Source organism: Ornithorhynchus anatinus, chromosome 7 (assembly GCF_004115215.2).
Source record: "Ornithorhynchus anatinus isolate Pmale09 chromosome 7, mOrnAna1.pri.v4, whole genome shotgun sequence".
Classification (NCBI taxonomy): domain Eukaryota; kingdom Metazoa; phylum Chordata; class Mammalia; order Monotremata; family Ornithorhynchidae; genus Ornithorhynchus; species Ornithorhynchus anatinus.
The window spans coordinates 13,293,480-13,308,516 of record NC_041734.1 but is presented as its reverse complement, the minus strand read 5'-3'; the positions used below and the strand labels follow the sequence as shown (position 1 = coordinate 13,308,516).

The following is a 15,037-nucleotide window of genomic DNA, read 5'->3' as shown; positions in this document are numbered from 1 at the left end:
ATCTGTTGGCAAATGTATTTTTAGAGAATGCAGAGGTTTGTCACTGGAGCTGCCATGCGTCAACCTTCATCTTATTGCATGAGGGTTTCTCTGGGTCTGGCAACAGTCAAACTGGCCCATATCAGCACCCATCTGACTAATGGGTTTCAAAATGGCATAGAAGGAAGCGCTCTTCTTTTACACTATGTGTGGGAGTGAATGCTGGGAAGCTGGGGAGTGAGGGATGGGTTTCAACTGCATCTGGAACTCCTATCATTCAAGTAAATCTGAAATTAGGGCCCTAATTCTTGTTTTCTGCTGTGTGATCTTGGGCAAGTCACTTCACTTCTTTGAGCCTGTTACCTCATCTGTAAAATGGGGGTTAAGACCGTGATTGCCCATGTAGGGCATGGACTATGTCCAACTTGATTATCTCATACCTACTTCATGCTTAGTAGAGTGCCTGGCACATAGTAAGTGTTTAACAAATACCACAAAAATATTTAAACACAGAGGGCCCCAGAACTCTGAACTCCTTGGTTTGGAGTCTCTGGTTCCTCAAGGTGTGCCATGTCACAGCTGGAAATCAATTAGGGGTCACCTGCAACATTAGATTTTTTTTTTCTTGTTCCTAGTATGGGATTTAGGACAAAAAAGAATATCCAGCCTTCATGAAGTCCTGTACCTTTCTCCAGTTCCCTCTTTCATTTCCAACTTCTCCTCCTTCCTTCGCCCACGACCCTGTTCTTTTGGTGTTAGAATGTTGCAGTTTTCCAGGCACATTGTCAGAATACCACTTTAAGCCCCTTACTGGTTGCCCAGTGACCCATGGATAGACTGGAATGCTATCTCTTCGGAGTCGGGAAAGAACAAAGAAGGAAGAGGAAGGATGGGAATTGTGCCATGTTGGGCGTATTTGGTAACCTCAAAAGTGATGGTTTTGATTGGGCCACAAATTGGAATAATGGCTTAAAACCATCTGGTAAGCTGGATTTTCCTTTCCTCAGAATGGTTATTTTTGTTCCTCTTTTTTCTATTAGGAGGTGTTTTATCTTCCCACTTGGAAGGATTTTTGTTCTAGTTGCAACCAAAGCTGCTTCTTACCATGGAAAGAAATAAGTCCAATTTTAAATGGCTCTTCTGTGAGCCTGGTGGTGCCAATTCTGTCAGACGGAGACAAAAGGATATTTAAAGCCATGTCTCCAAACATTCAGTCCCAATAAGGCAGGGTTTCTCCAGAACTCTACATTGTGCAATGTTGATAATCACCGTCATTCAGCTGAATTTCGGTAACCTGGAGTTGGCATCAAGAAACCTTATGTTGTAAGTTTTCTTTTTGCCATGGGGGAGGGGAAATTAGGATAGGGGTTGTCTGTGTTTTGGGTTTTTTGTTGTTTTTTTTAAACAGAAGACTGCCAAAATCATTTTGTCTTTCCCACATGAACTAAGTTTTGGAATTGTCACTCCCCTGAGGTTTGTTTGGAAGGAGACAGAGTAATTCTGAGAAACCAATAATGGATGATGCCAAAGAGTTGCAGTTCTTTGGCAATGCAGCTTCTGTTTTAGTACATTAAGGTCAGCAATGGAACAAAACCACAGACTGTGAGAAACCAAGGGGGTAGGGGATTAAAGCAGTCATCCTCATTTTACCTAAAAGCTTTCCAACCTCAGTCAGCATTGCTGATTCCAATTAGTGATGCTTCTAATTCATAAGAATTGGTCCCGTGTTTGTCTCTAATCTCTTGATTCTCTTCCTTTCTCATCCTCTCCTTAAAGCTGCTCTGCTCCTCTCTAAGAACTGTAAGTGGAGAAGTCCGTTAAACTGAGAGATTGGGGAAGACTCCAGGTATTCCTCTTCCATCTCAGTGTTAGGCCTTTCTGTTATTGCCTCATTTATGACTGTTGTTTGGGAACTCAGGTTGTGTTGTTGTCTGCAACCTGGTGGTGTCTGCAACCTGGTGGTGCCTACCATCTTTGACTTTAGGTTTTCGATTCCTGGGTCTGGGAAGTTTTTTCATGTGTGTGTGAATATCTATAAATTGAATCAGATGCAAGCTGTATTGCCAGTTGTAATACAACTTGTCACCACTTCCTGGTCCAAGCAGCCTTTAAGAGATGAAGAGTGGCCTAGTGAAAGAGCATGGGTTTGGGAGTCAGAAGAAGCAGTACGGCCTAGTGGATAGAGTTTGGGCCTGGGAGTCAGAAGGACCTGGGTTCTAATCCCAGCTCCTCCATCTCTCTGCTGTGTGACCTTGGGGAGTCACTTTACTTCTCTGTGCTTCAGTTACCTCATTTGTAAAATGGGGAGTAAGACTGTGTGCCCCATGTGGGACAAGGACTGTGTCTGATCTGATTTGTTCATATCCACCCCAGTGCTTAGTACACTTGTTGAGTCACTTAACATCTCTGTGCCTTAGTTTCCTTCTCTATAAAATGGGGATTAAATAATTGTTCTCCTTCCCCCTTAGACTGTGAGCCCTATCTGGGGCAAGGACTGTGCCCAATCTGATGATCTTGTCGATCCCAGCTTTCAATACATAGTTTGGCACAAGTTTAGAGCTATTATTATTATTAGTAGTAGTAAAATTAAGATGATATTCACTAAGACCAGGTTGAGTCTGGACTGTCCACTGGGGAAATTAGAATAGTCTTGGAAATGGGTGCCCATCTGCTTGTTGCTGATGACTAGCACTTGAATGCTGAGGAGTATTATTTTGTTTATTTTGTTGACAGTGGGCCTTCAAGAGTAAGAGTTATGGGGTAGAAGAACTCACTATGGCTGGTAAATGTTTCCCTTACTTAAAAGGATGGTTTAGACTGTAGCAAAATGGAGTGGTGGTGGTGATGATAGCGAGGATGTTTTTTGCTTTTATTAAGGGAGGGATAAGGGAGACTTCCTTGTGCAGGAGTGGGAGACAACTACACATATACCCAGTATCTATTTAGCAGCAATCAATCAATGCTATTTATTAAGTACCTACTGTATGCAGAGCATTGTAAATGTTGGGAGAATAGGATACAACAAATTTGGAAGATAGCAGCCAGCAGATAAGTCAATACTACTCATGGCAGACTGGATTGTGTCCTTGGGCTTAGGTAAAGGGTGTTTCCTGAAGAATGGCAGGAATCAAGTCTACTAATTCTTTGACATTCTTCCAAGTGCCTAGTACAGTCTCTGCACATACCGGAAAGCAGTGTGGCCTAATGGATAGATCATGCCTGGGAGTGAGAAGGACAAGAGTCTTAATCTCGGCTCTGCCCCTTGTCTGCTGGGTGACCTTGGGCAAGTCACTTAATTTCTCTGTACCTCGGTTACCTCATCTGTAAAATGGAGATTGAGACTGGGAGCCCCATGGGGGACATGGACTGTGTCCAACATGATTAGCTTGTATCTATCCCAGTGAGTAATACAATATCTGGTACATGGTGCCTAACATATACTGCCCCCTCCCCCCATCGGAAAAAAAATAAAAGCAACAACAAAAACCAGCACAAGTGCTCCAAAAATATTACTTATTGGATTGATTAAAGGACCTGACCCCTGATTCAAATTGGAGGTGAGCAGTGGACAGGTGATCCTTCCACAGCTATTTCACTCTGCTGGGCACATAACCAGTGAACCCCCATAGAGGCAGTCCTACCATGAACTCCCCATGGAGGACTAAATTCACAAGAATCACCCGTCCCAATATCCCCAACTGTAAATTACACCCTGTAAAGACAACTGGTTGGAAAAATACTGAAAACAAGGGAAAATACAATCACATTTATGGTTTCTTGTATTGTGCTCTCCGAAGCACTTAGTATAGCGCTGTGTACATGGTAAGTGCTCAATAAATGCCACTGATGATTGGGTAGTATGAGGAGAACCAGGGTAGAAAACAAGACAATACCTTTATTCTTTTCATTGACTTTGGACATAAAACCACATAGAGGACACCTTATATAAAGTTATACCACTTTGGTATTACTACTTTTTATATCCTTGTTCTTCCCTTGACTCCCACATTTGTAAGCAATTTTTGTCTGTCTCATCAGCTTCCTGAGGGCAGGCTATATTTGTTTTGGTTCTCTTACAATGCCTCAAGTATTTAGTATAATGCATTGCACTTAGATGGGCGGGGAAGGAGCTCTGTCAGTTTCTTGTGGCCTCTAGATCCCAGGTATTGATTCCAGAAATCCAGCAGAATAAATGTTGCATGCAAATAGGATCTGTCCCAAGTGTGCAGCATCTCTGGGGAAATGATCCATAGAATCCTCCGCTCTGGGAAGGCAGGAGGAGTAGGTGTATCTATGGAGAGGAAGGGGAGTCATGGAGGGAGGGGCAGAGAGATGACAGCTTTCTCAGGGGTTCTCCCAGCCCCTGTAATCTTCGGAGGCCCTGTTGAGGGAAGAAGACCCCCGGTAATAGCAGATGCAATGCTCAGCCCCTCCTTGGGTGCCATTTTCACACTGCCCGGTGAGCTTGGGAGTGGATGAGAAATGTTCACTGTGGCAAAAGTCAGCAGTGTCAGTGGTACATGCATGCCTTCATGGGTAATTTGGGGAATGAATGGGGGTAGAGCCATATGGAACCAATAGTGGGACTTGGGTGGATCATTTCATGAGAAGGAGGGGTTTCAGTGTGCTTGGAGGCATATGGGGGCCCTGCCCTGCCTTTTTTCTCTAACCATGAAGAGAGGGAAGCGGTCATGGCCTTCAGGAACTGTGACTAGAGGTTTGGGGGAATTGAGGGGCAAGAAGCTAGAGGCCAGAGGATGGTACTGACAGTGAAAAGATTGTGAAGACAGCAAGCAGCTTTTCTTTAGGTCTGACTTGGAAATATTCCTTAGTAAGTAGATGTGCCAGGTTATTGTCCAACACCTTTAAAAGCTGACATTAGTACAGTTCATTAGTTAGAGCTTTCTCAGATCCATTCATTTCACAGAGGCTAGAGGCTCAAGCCCTCCTCTTCGATGCCCCTGACTCCAACCCTCAGGCAGAAACGTGTACAGAGTTGGCAAACTCAGGTTTATGAATTCAGAATTTTCACTCCAAAAGCAGCCCTCAGAATAGTGATGTTTGGGAGCTGTAGCCTTGGGCTGTCTGGCCTTGAGTTACTACTTTACTTGAGGAGGATAAGCTCAGTAGATCTCCTTCAGTGAGATGCTGAAATCGCACAGCTTCACCATTTTGTGGCAGGGAGAGCTGTTTGGGAGTTAGGAACTGTGGCCCCCTGGTTGAGTGCCTGGATAGTTCCTGGAAGTTGGCTTTCCTGGGTTGGAAAAGGATAAGACAGTCATTTGTTGTCTAAATAACACTATATTGTATTGGTAGGTGTTGTGTTATATCGGTAGATTATAGAGGAGCCGCTTGGCATAGTGGACAGAGTCCGGGCCTGGGAGTCAGAAGGTCATGAGTTCTAATGCTGACTTTGCCACTTGTCTGCTTTGTAGCCTTGGGCAAGTCACTTTACTTCTCTGGGCCTCAGTTACCTCATCTGTAAAATAGGGATTGAGCCTGTGAGCCCCTTGTGGGACACAGAAGCAGATTGTGTCCAACCCGATTTGCTTATATCCACCCCAGAACTTAGTACAGTGCCTGGCGCCCATAGTAGGCACTTCAAAAATACCAGAATTATTATTATGTTGCATCAGTGGGTTCAGTACTGTATCAGTAGGTGCTATGCTGTGGAGTGGAGTTCTGAAGAGGATCCTGCATTTTGAGGAGGGCAAGTTCTGAGCTAAAATAGTTTTCACTCATCAAACACCTTGAGAGGGACCTAATGGGTGCAGTTTTTCTTCTCTGCTACTCTAACTTCAGGTCCTAGTATCTGCTTATGAATCTCGCTTGCTTTAAAAAAAAAAAAAAAAAAAAGGCTCAGTAAGATTGGTTTTAAGCGGCCCAACCTGTGTGCGTGTCTGTGTGCTATATCTTGGAAATACTAGGTGTCCCTTGATCATAGTAAAGCCCTGTTGGAAACATAATTGCTTATGAATACTAGTTATTGAAACCTTTGTCTCCAATTCATAGTTGAAATTTGATCTCTTTCATCCTCATCATAGAACTTTCTGTAGCAGTTTTAATTTATGTCTAGGTGCTTTTTAGTGTTTCAGAGATTGAAAAATCCCTTTGAATGAACACTCATATCCTGTCACTGAGGGTCATTTTCTGGAGCTGCAACTCCTCGCTGGGAGGGAATTGACTGACGCCTTCTTTAGCTGGGAGCTTATTAGGTTGCGGTTCAAAGGAGGGAACCGAGTGGCAAGTTCATGCCAGAACACTTACTGTTTTCCTCTGATGAAATCGGAGTGGTGTGTAACACAATACTAATAAAAAGGCAGAAACTGTACATTTTGTTTATTCCATCTTCCAAAGACGCCTGACTTTCTGAGTGCCAGCTCGGAACGGAAACAAATTAGGCCTGAACAGTTAAGAGAGAGAGGCAAAACAGTCCAGAGCAGAGAATGAAGCAGAGAAATGATTAGGGCTGCTCTGCAGTGAGCTCTGAAATCCCCTAGGTGTCATAACCTAGCTCTTTTATGCCTCCCTCTGCAGAGGGAGTTGTGTTTCAATTCAAGTCCGTCCAAAGTAAATAACTCCAGTGCTTAAGGAAATACTAATTTTCAAGAAGAAAAAAGGACTTGGAAATGACAATACAAAAACATAGTTAAAAGGTTGTACCCCTAGGCCATAAAATGCACAGATTTTTCCTATATTGTCCGCTGGGTTCAGAAAGGACTCAGAATGTTTATCTTGGCCTCCTCCTGGAAACGGCTCTGGATGAGGAACTTGGAGGGGGCAGGTTTCCCTTTGGGGGTAGACCTCCCCCAGTGAGATGCTGAAATCGCACAGCCTCACCATTTTGTGGCAGGGGGAGCTTCCTGGGAGGGAGGGACTATGGACCCCTGGTTGACTGACTGGATAGTCCGAGGAAGTTGATAAAGCCGAGGATGCTCGGGTGGAGCGTTCCTCACCTCCTGGATCCTTACTTACAAGACAGTAGAATTAATTCGGCACCAAGTGCCCAAGCCAATATAACCTCTCCCAGTTACTTGGCTTTATGAGGAATTGAAAGTTTTCGATGGGATTTTAGTGGGGGAAATCCAAAGTGAGGCTTCCAAGCTCAAACTGGAAAGGGCCACTGACCCTTTTGCCATTTTTGTGGCTTTTTCTCTGAGCAAAGTGAAGAGTAAGAGCTAGAAAGGGCTGGGTTCCTTTCTCCCCCAGTAGGAAAATTCCAGGAATCAATAGTCATTCCGTGAATCAGTAATATTTATTGAGCACCTACTGTGTGCAGAGCCTTCTACTAAGCACTTGGGAATGTACAGTAGAATTAGTAGACACAATCCCTGCCCTTGAGAAACTTACAATTTAGGAGGGGAGGCTGATACTAGTAATTTAGAGATAGGAAGAAGGGAAGTCGATATTTATGTGGGTGAATTCCTAAGTAATAGAATAGGTAGAGAAGTGCTGCCAATCGTATGGTTGTGAATTCATGAGTGTGATTGGAGGAATGTTCTGGGATGATGGTAATGGGGAGAGGAGAAATTAATTGGGGAAGACCAGGCAGAGGTGAGATTTCAGAAGGGCTTTAAAGATGAGTAAGAGTTATTGCCGGACAGATACTAAGTGGGAGGAAGTCTCAGGCAGAAGCATCAAAGAGGCCACAGATGGGAGAGATAAGAATGAGGCACAGCGAGTAGGGTAGCTTTAGTGGAATGAAGAGAGCGAGCTGGGGTGTAGTGGGAGAAGAGCGGGTGAAAAGGGGTAGAGGGCTGTTTGAATGCCTTAAAGCCAAGGGACAGGAGATTCTGCTAATTCAGAGAAGAATGGGTAACTCTTGAAGGTGTTTTTAAGAGTTGAGAGATGTGTACAGACTGATGTTTTAGGAAAAATGTTTTGAGTGTTGTCAGAGTTAAGTTTGAACTAGAGGGAGAAGAATCTGTGAAGGAGATTAGATTCAGTCAGTAGTCAAATAGTAGTAGTAAGTGCTTGGACTAGCATTTTAGCTGTTGGGATGGAGAGGAAGGTAATCCTGGAAATATGGAGGAGAAACCTACCGGATTTAGTGACAGATTGAATATGGGTGAGATCAGTTTTACACATATTGAGTTTTAGACTTTGGCAGGGCATCCAGGTAGAAGACAGAAGAAAGGCAAAATTGTAGTGGAGGTGAGCAAAATAGACTTGTCTGTCACTTGCATAAAGGGGGTGGTTACAATCTTGGGAGTAGATAAGCTTTCTGAGGAATGGGTATAATAATAATAATAATGTTGGTATTTGTTAAGCGCTTACTATGTGCCGAGCACTGTTCTAAGCGCTGGGGTAGACATAGGGGAATCAGGTTGTCCCACGTGGGGCTCACAGTCTTAATCCCCATTTTACAGATGAGGGAACTGAGGCACAGAGAAGTTAAGTGACTTGCTAAATTGAAAAGGAAGGAGACTCTGGAACAGAGCCTTGGAGGATATCCACAGATAGTGGGTGGGACACAGGGAAAGAGCCAGTTGAAAGAGGCTGAGGAGCAGCCAGGAAGGTAAGGGGAGAACATCAGTAAAACCCAGGTTAGATGACATTTCCAGAGGAAGAGAGGAGCTAGTCCACAATGTTGAAGGTAACCTGGAAGTCTTGGTGGGCTAGGATAGGGTAGAGGCTAGAATAGGATAGTGTTGAAGAGAGGTGACGTCTTTTGAGGAAATTGGATCTCATTGTACAGAAGACAGGTGAAAGACCTCTCTGTACTGCCTTGAAAAACATTTCACATATGGTCTCAAGAAGAACCCACGGGAGACAGGGGTAAAATAAGGGCAGATGGAAAATAAAAGTAAATAGTTCAGAGAACTTTTATTCTAGATAGACTGAGCCTGCATATGAATTAATACAACACACTGATCATTTTTGGTGAAATATTTTGTTGGTAAAACAGTTTGTTCAGATGTATAATTATCTGTTAAGGGGTGTCATTTTCTTTTTTCCCCCTGATTTTCAGTGCAGTAGTTAGCTTTTTAATTTCATCAAAATATCCTGCCAACTTTTTTTTATTTAAAATGCAAAAGGGCAATCTATTGTGGAATAATGGCTTGCCAAATGTAATTTGTTTCCAAATTAGTCTTGCAGTTGTTCTGGCAGTTTTTGAAACAGGTAAACCATACTTACTTTTACAATTTAAATCAGCCAATAGATTTGTCCTCAGGTTTCAAGGAGAGTTATTCACTTCTAATCTAAAGATTTGCCTATTAATTCAAGTCTGGGGTGGCCATACCCTTCTGAACTTCAAATTATGGGGGAAAAAAGTTTCTAGAGATTGTCCCTGGATTTTGATAAAGTTAGTAGTGGGGCCTCCTCGAATTCTGGGGAGCATAGGACTGACTGTGTTATGGAATGGATTAATAAAGATGACAACTTTAGAAAACTGGAAAAACTGTGGCATTATAAGAAATTTAGTCATACTTTATGTTGATTTTCTAAGCTCACTGTGGGCAGAGAATGTGTCTGTTATATTGTACTTTCCCAAGTGCTTAGAACACAGTAAGGGCTCAATAATTATGATTGACTTACTAAAACAGTTTCAGGTGATTTCAGGATAATAGAGGGAAATGCTCCTTCCAAACCCAGCTCTGGACTGTAGTTTTGTTAGCCAAACATTTTTCAGACTACTAGAACCCTTTGAAGCTTCTTGGACCTTTTGGACGCTTCACAGTGTAGAGCACTATCCTTCGTAAATGTAGAGATAGGTACGTACTGTGTTACTACGGGTACCCTTTCAGCCGTGACTTATGTTCCATTGAGCTACAAGGAAAGGGAGATGTGAGGATTAGCAGTGCAGTCCATCACCATTACTATCTTCCTGTAGAAAGAACGTACCTTTGGGTACCCAGTCCTTTGGGATCAAACTACTGACAGTGAGATTTTATCTTTGTGCTTGAGTACGACTGTGTGTGATTAATGGTGACTTCTACAGCAAGGAGCCTCTTTCTGCATAACCAGATTGGCTACCTTCAGTAAATGACACATTCTAGTGTCTCGATCTTCTTGAAGATCCAAGAAAGTCACTCCATTTCTGAAACTGGTTCTCTACTATGTAATTTTTTTGTGGTGTTTGTTAAGCACTTACTATGTGCCGAGCACTGCACATGTGCCATGTAGATACAAGCTTATCAGATTAGACACGATCCTTGTCCCATACGAGGCTCACAGTCTTAATCCCCATTTTCCAGATGAAGTAACTGAGGCACAGAGAAGGTAAGAGACTTCCTCAAGGTCATACAGGAGACAAGATGCAGAGCTGGGATTACAATTCAGGTCCTTCTGACTCCCAGGCCCATGCTCTATCCACTAGGCCATGCTGCATTCTAGTACTGCTATGAACAATTAAGATGACAGTCAGTAATCATCCCACAAATCAATCAATCAGCTTTACTTGAGTGCTCACTATGTGTATAGCACTGTAATAATTGCTTGGTAGAATACAATATAACAGAGTTGACAGACGTTTTCCCCATCCACAATGAGCTTACAGTCTAAAGGGGGGGTTAGACAGCAATATAATTATATTACACATGTGTACATAGTCCTGTGGTGCTGGTCAAGGGGGCAAATAAAGGGAGCAAAGAAAGGTGACAGAAGGAGTGGGAGAAAAGGAAATGAGGGCTTAATCAGGGAAGTCCTCTTGAAAGAGATGTGCCTTCAATAAAGGTTTGAAGTTGGGGAGAGTAACTGTTTGTCAGATATGAAGGAGGAGTGTGTTCCAGGCAAGGGGGATGTGTAGAGACTAAAACATGGATGAATGTTTTCATAGAAAAATGATCCGGGCAGCAGAGTGAAGTAGGGATTGGAGTGGGAAGAGACAGGAGGCAAGGAGGGCAGCAAGGAGACTGATATAGTAATACAGGAGGGATAATAACTATGATGAAGGTATTTAAGTGCTTACTATGGGTCAGGCACTGTACTAAGCGCTGGATAGGATAAATGGTCAGATTAACGGGAAAGCTGTTTGGATGGAGAGGAAAGGGAGGATTTTAGCAATGTAGTGAATGTTGAACAAACAGGATTTAATGACAGACTGAATATGTGTGTTGAATGAGAGAGATGAGTATACAATAACACCAGGTTTTTGGGGCCTGTGAGTCAGGAAGGATGGTGTTGAGTTGTACAGGGATGGGAAAATCTGGTGGAGGACAGAGTTTGGGTGGGAAGATAAGGAGTTCTGTTTTGGACATGTTAAGTTTGAAGTGATGGCAGGACATCCAAGTAGAGATTTCTTGAAGGCAAGAGGAGGTGCGAGACTACAGAGAGGGAGAGAGATCAGGGGTGGAGCTACAGATTTGGGAATCATCTGCATAGAGGCAGTAGTTGAAGTCATGGGAGTTGAGTTCTCCAAGTATATGGATGGAGAAAAGAAAATGCCCCAGAACTGAACCTTGAGGGAACCTACAGTTAGGAGGTAGGAGAAAGAGGAGGAGACAGTGAAAGAGACTGAGAATGAGCAGCCAGAGTGGTAGGAGGAGAAGCAGCAAGGCTTAGTGGAAATAGCCTGGGCTTGGGAGTCCGAGATGGTGGGTTCTAATTCCGACTCTGCCACTTATCAGCTGTGTGACTTCGGGCAAGTCACTTCATTTCTCTGTGCCTCAGTTACCTCAACTGTAAAATGGGGATTAAGACTGTGAGCCCCTTGTGGGACAACCTGATTACCTTGTATCTCCCATACCATAATTATTATTACTATAATTACCCAGGGGAGGATAGTGTCAATGAAGAGGAGGTTGGATAATATTTCAAGGAGAAAGGGGTGATCGACAGTGTCAAAGGCAACTAGAGGTCGAGAAGGATGAAGATGGAGTAGAAGCCATTGGATTTGGCAAGAAGGAGATCATTTGCTACTATGAGAGAGGGTGGCTTTTGTGGAATGAGGGGGAAGGAAGCCAGATTGGAGGGGGTTAATATGCAAGTAGAAGCACTGAATACAAAAGACAATAATGTCTTTAGCTCTTTAGTGGGTGAATTGCAGATTTGTGGGTAGAGTTGATTTTTAAGAGAGAACTGCTCAGTGCAGCTTTTGGAAGAAAGGCAGAGAAATTGGACTTCTGGGTAGTGAGTAACAAGTCACTGGGTATCTGCTGTAATTTTTCACTATTGTTACTAAAGGTTAGATTACAGTCAGAAATCATCTCCCAAATCAATCATTCGATCATATTTATTCAGTGCTTGATTGATTTATTTGGGGGATGATTTCTGTCATCTAATCATTAGTAACAATGCTGAAAAATTACAGCGGCAAATACATAGTAATAATAATAATGTTGGTATTTAAGCGCTTACTACGTGCCGAGCACTGTTCTAAGCGCTGGGGCAGATACAGGGTAATCAGGTTGTCCCACGTGAGGCTCAACACCCAAAAGTCCAATTTCAAATAATGACAACCACAGCATTGACTGCAAAAGGCAATAATGTCTTATGTCTTTGGTAGGTAAATGAAAGAGTTCTGGATAGAGTCTTGATTTCAAGGGAAGAACTGCTCAATTCAATTTTTGGAAGCAAGGCAGAGAGATTGGGCTTTTGAGGGGTGAGTAACAAGTCACTGTATATCTATATTTCTTTGGTCTGTTAATTCCACCAGCAGTGGAACTTTAAATGCACCAATCGATGACATTTGTAGAGCCCATACTTAGTGCTAAGCACTGTATTAAACACTTGGGATCTAACAGTGAAAACAAAGAAAAGTTCCCTTCCCTCAAAGTGCTGATAATCAACTTGGTGTTACAGACACACAATGCCTTGTTAATAGTGAGAGCAGAAGGAAAAACAAGGATATACAGGAAGAAGTGCAGTTATATCAATCAGTTCCATAAGTTAAACTATCAGCAGGTAGTTCATTATAATTCATCCATCCATTCATTCAATCATATTTATTGAGCGCTTACTGTGTGCAGAGCACTGTACTAAGTGCTTGGAAAGTACAGTTTGGCAACAGATAGAGACAATCCCTATCCAACAACGGGCTCACAGTCTAGAAGGGGGAATCCCACAGTATCAGTTACCTAAAAGAAAAGCTTAGGAAAAATTATAAAAAGTTTTTAGAATAAACTCCTTTCAGGGGAGACCACCGCCCCCCCCCCCCCCAAAATGAGAAACTCGTCAGTTTTTTTTTCTTCTTTTTGGTGGTGTTTAAGTGCTTACTATGTGCTGGGCACTGTTCTAAATGCTGGGATAGTTATGGGCTAATCAGACTGGACTCTTACTCCCCATTTTACAGCTGAGGTAACTGAGGCACAGAGAAGTGAAGTGACTTGCCCAAGGTCACAGGCAAATGGCCGAGTCAGGATTAGAACCCAGGTCCTCTGACTCCCAGGGCCACACTCTGCCCATTAGGCCATGCTTCTTCACTCATCTTCCCATGACCTGGAGCAAATTTTTAGCTGCTTTGGCTCAGTGTACTGGCATGTTTGGAGGACTAAGTGTAACTCAGTACCCCGTGCCTCCTTTTAGAGAGGGTATCATTTTGTGTGACGTTAAATTCCAGGTTTTCGGATTTCAACCTCATTGGCATTTCCTTACAAGGAGACAAGGGGGAAGGGGAAGGCGGAACATCCAAAAAGTTTCCATCAAGTGCATGAAAGCTGAAACATCTGCCAGAATCATAAGTGCTTTTTTGGCTGAGGGTCGTGGGTCGCCGGGAAGACTTCAAATGTCCGGGCTCTGCTTCCTTCAGTGAACAGTCTAGGTGAATTCACCCCTTAGAAGAAATTCAAGTACCTAAAGGGTTTGGGGAGATGACACTCCTGATACCCATCTTCAACTGAAAATGCTGACTTCAAAGTTCCTGAAACCCTGGTTGTCCCCTTGTAGGGTAGCCTGCAGGTAGGGCTCTAAGCCAAAACTTCCAAATCTTTGGACCTGTGTTGTCATTTTTGTGTCTAAGTGAAAATGAGATGTTCTTTAAACAGGGTAAGTTTCTGTTCTCTTTAAGAGATTTGTGTTTGGGGGAGTGAAGGGGTAGAAAAGGCAAAGGAAAACTTTGATGGTTACTAAGTTAAAACCACAGCCTCTGCTTGGTCAAACTCAGAACATTCCGAAGGCTTTCCTAGCTGTGCTTTGCAGGTGTTGAGGAGGATGAAAGGCGGGTGAGGAAGATTCAGGGAAAGTACTCTTTCCTTTGGAGGCTGTTGGGGGAGAAGATACCCGAGCTTGGAACCTGGAGAGAGTGGGGCAGAGGGAGAGAGGGGAAAAAAACAAGGGGCCCAAATGTAACAATTTGAATGCCAAACTATCAGTCATTTACATCTTGCTTTTTCCTGCAAAGGTAAGTAATGCAGTCTTACTTTCATAATTTGGGGCATGTGTAATATCATTGGCCACCAATCTGTGATCCATCTGAAGATTAGACCGTAAGCCCGTCAGTGGGCAGGGATTGTCTCTATCTGTTACCGAATTGTACATTCCAAGCGCTTAGTACAGTGCTCTACACATAGTAAGTGCTCAATAAATACTATTGAATGAATTAGATGATTTATTCCCCTGTGGGAGAATTGCTTTTCCCTCCTTCCGTCATCTTCTGTTCTATGGGAGTCGAAAAGGAGGTTTAGGGAAATCTTTATCCAGTCCAAATTGCAAAGAGGCTCTGCTATGACACTTTTTTATTTGAGTCCTGAAAGCTGTCAACCACAGTTTGATTGAAATCTGGGGTAGGGTTTTGAACAGGATTTCTAAAGTAAACCATGTCTTTTTGAATTTCCTGGGCAGCTGCCTTCTCCCTTTGATGTGTCATGCCTGGTGACATTCATGAAATGTATAATTGTAAGTTATTTAATGAAATAGAACTAACATGGATGAGGTTAACGGGATATAATGATGTGGAAGACTGGGAAAGTCAAATAGATGCCTCAAAAGGAAAAATAACACCTAAGAGAACCAGTGGATTAGCTGAGAATTAAAAAAAAAAAGCAGAAACCAAAAACATGAAGAAATTAAGAGATAATTTGGGAAAAATGGCAGATTGACTAGTCCACTTTGACCCTTCTGATGAGTTACCTCTGATCTTGGCAAATTCAAGTGTCAGGCCCACGTAGGAATCAAATAA

At 42.9% G+C, this 15,037-nt stretch overlaps 1 long non-coding RNA gene across 1 annotated transcript in view; it reads left to right on the top strand.

The window, feature by feature from the left end:
• LOC120638509 overlaps positions 1-15,037 on the top strand; it is a 55,552-nt gene that overhangs the window by 21,257 nt on the left and 19,258 nt on the right. Inside the window, exon 2 of the long non-coding RNA XR_005660209.1 lies at positions 12,428-12,523. This is a non-coding gene — a long non-coding RNA (uncharacterized LOC120638509). The remainder of the gene's footprint in view (positions 1-12,427; positions 12,524-15,037) is intronic.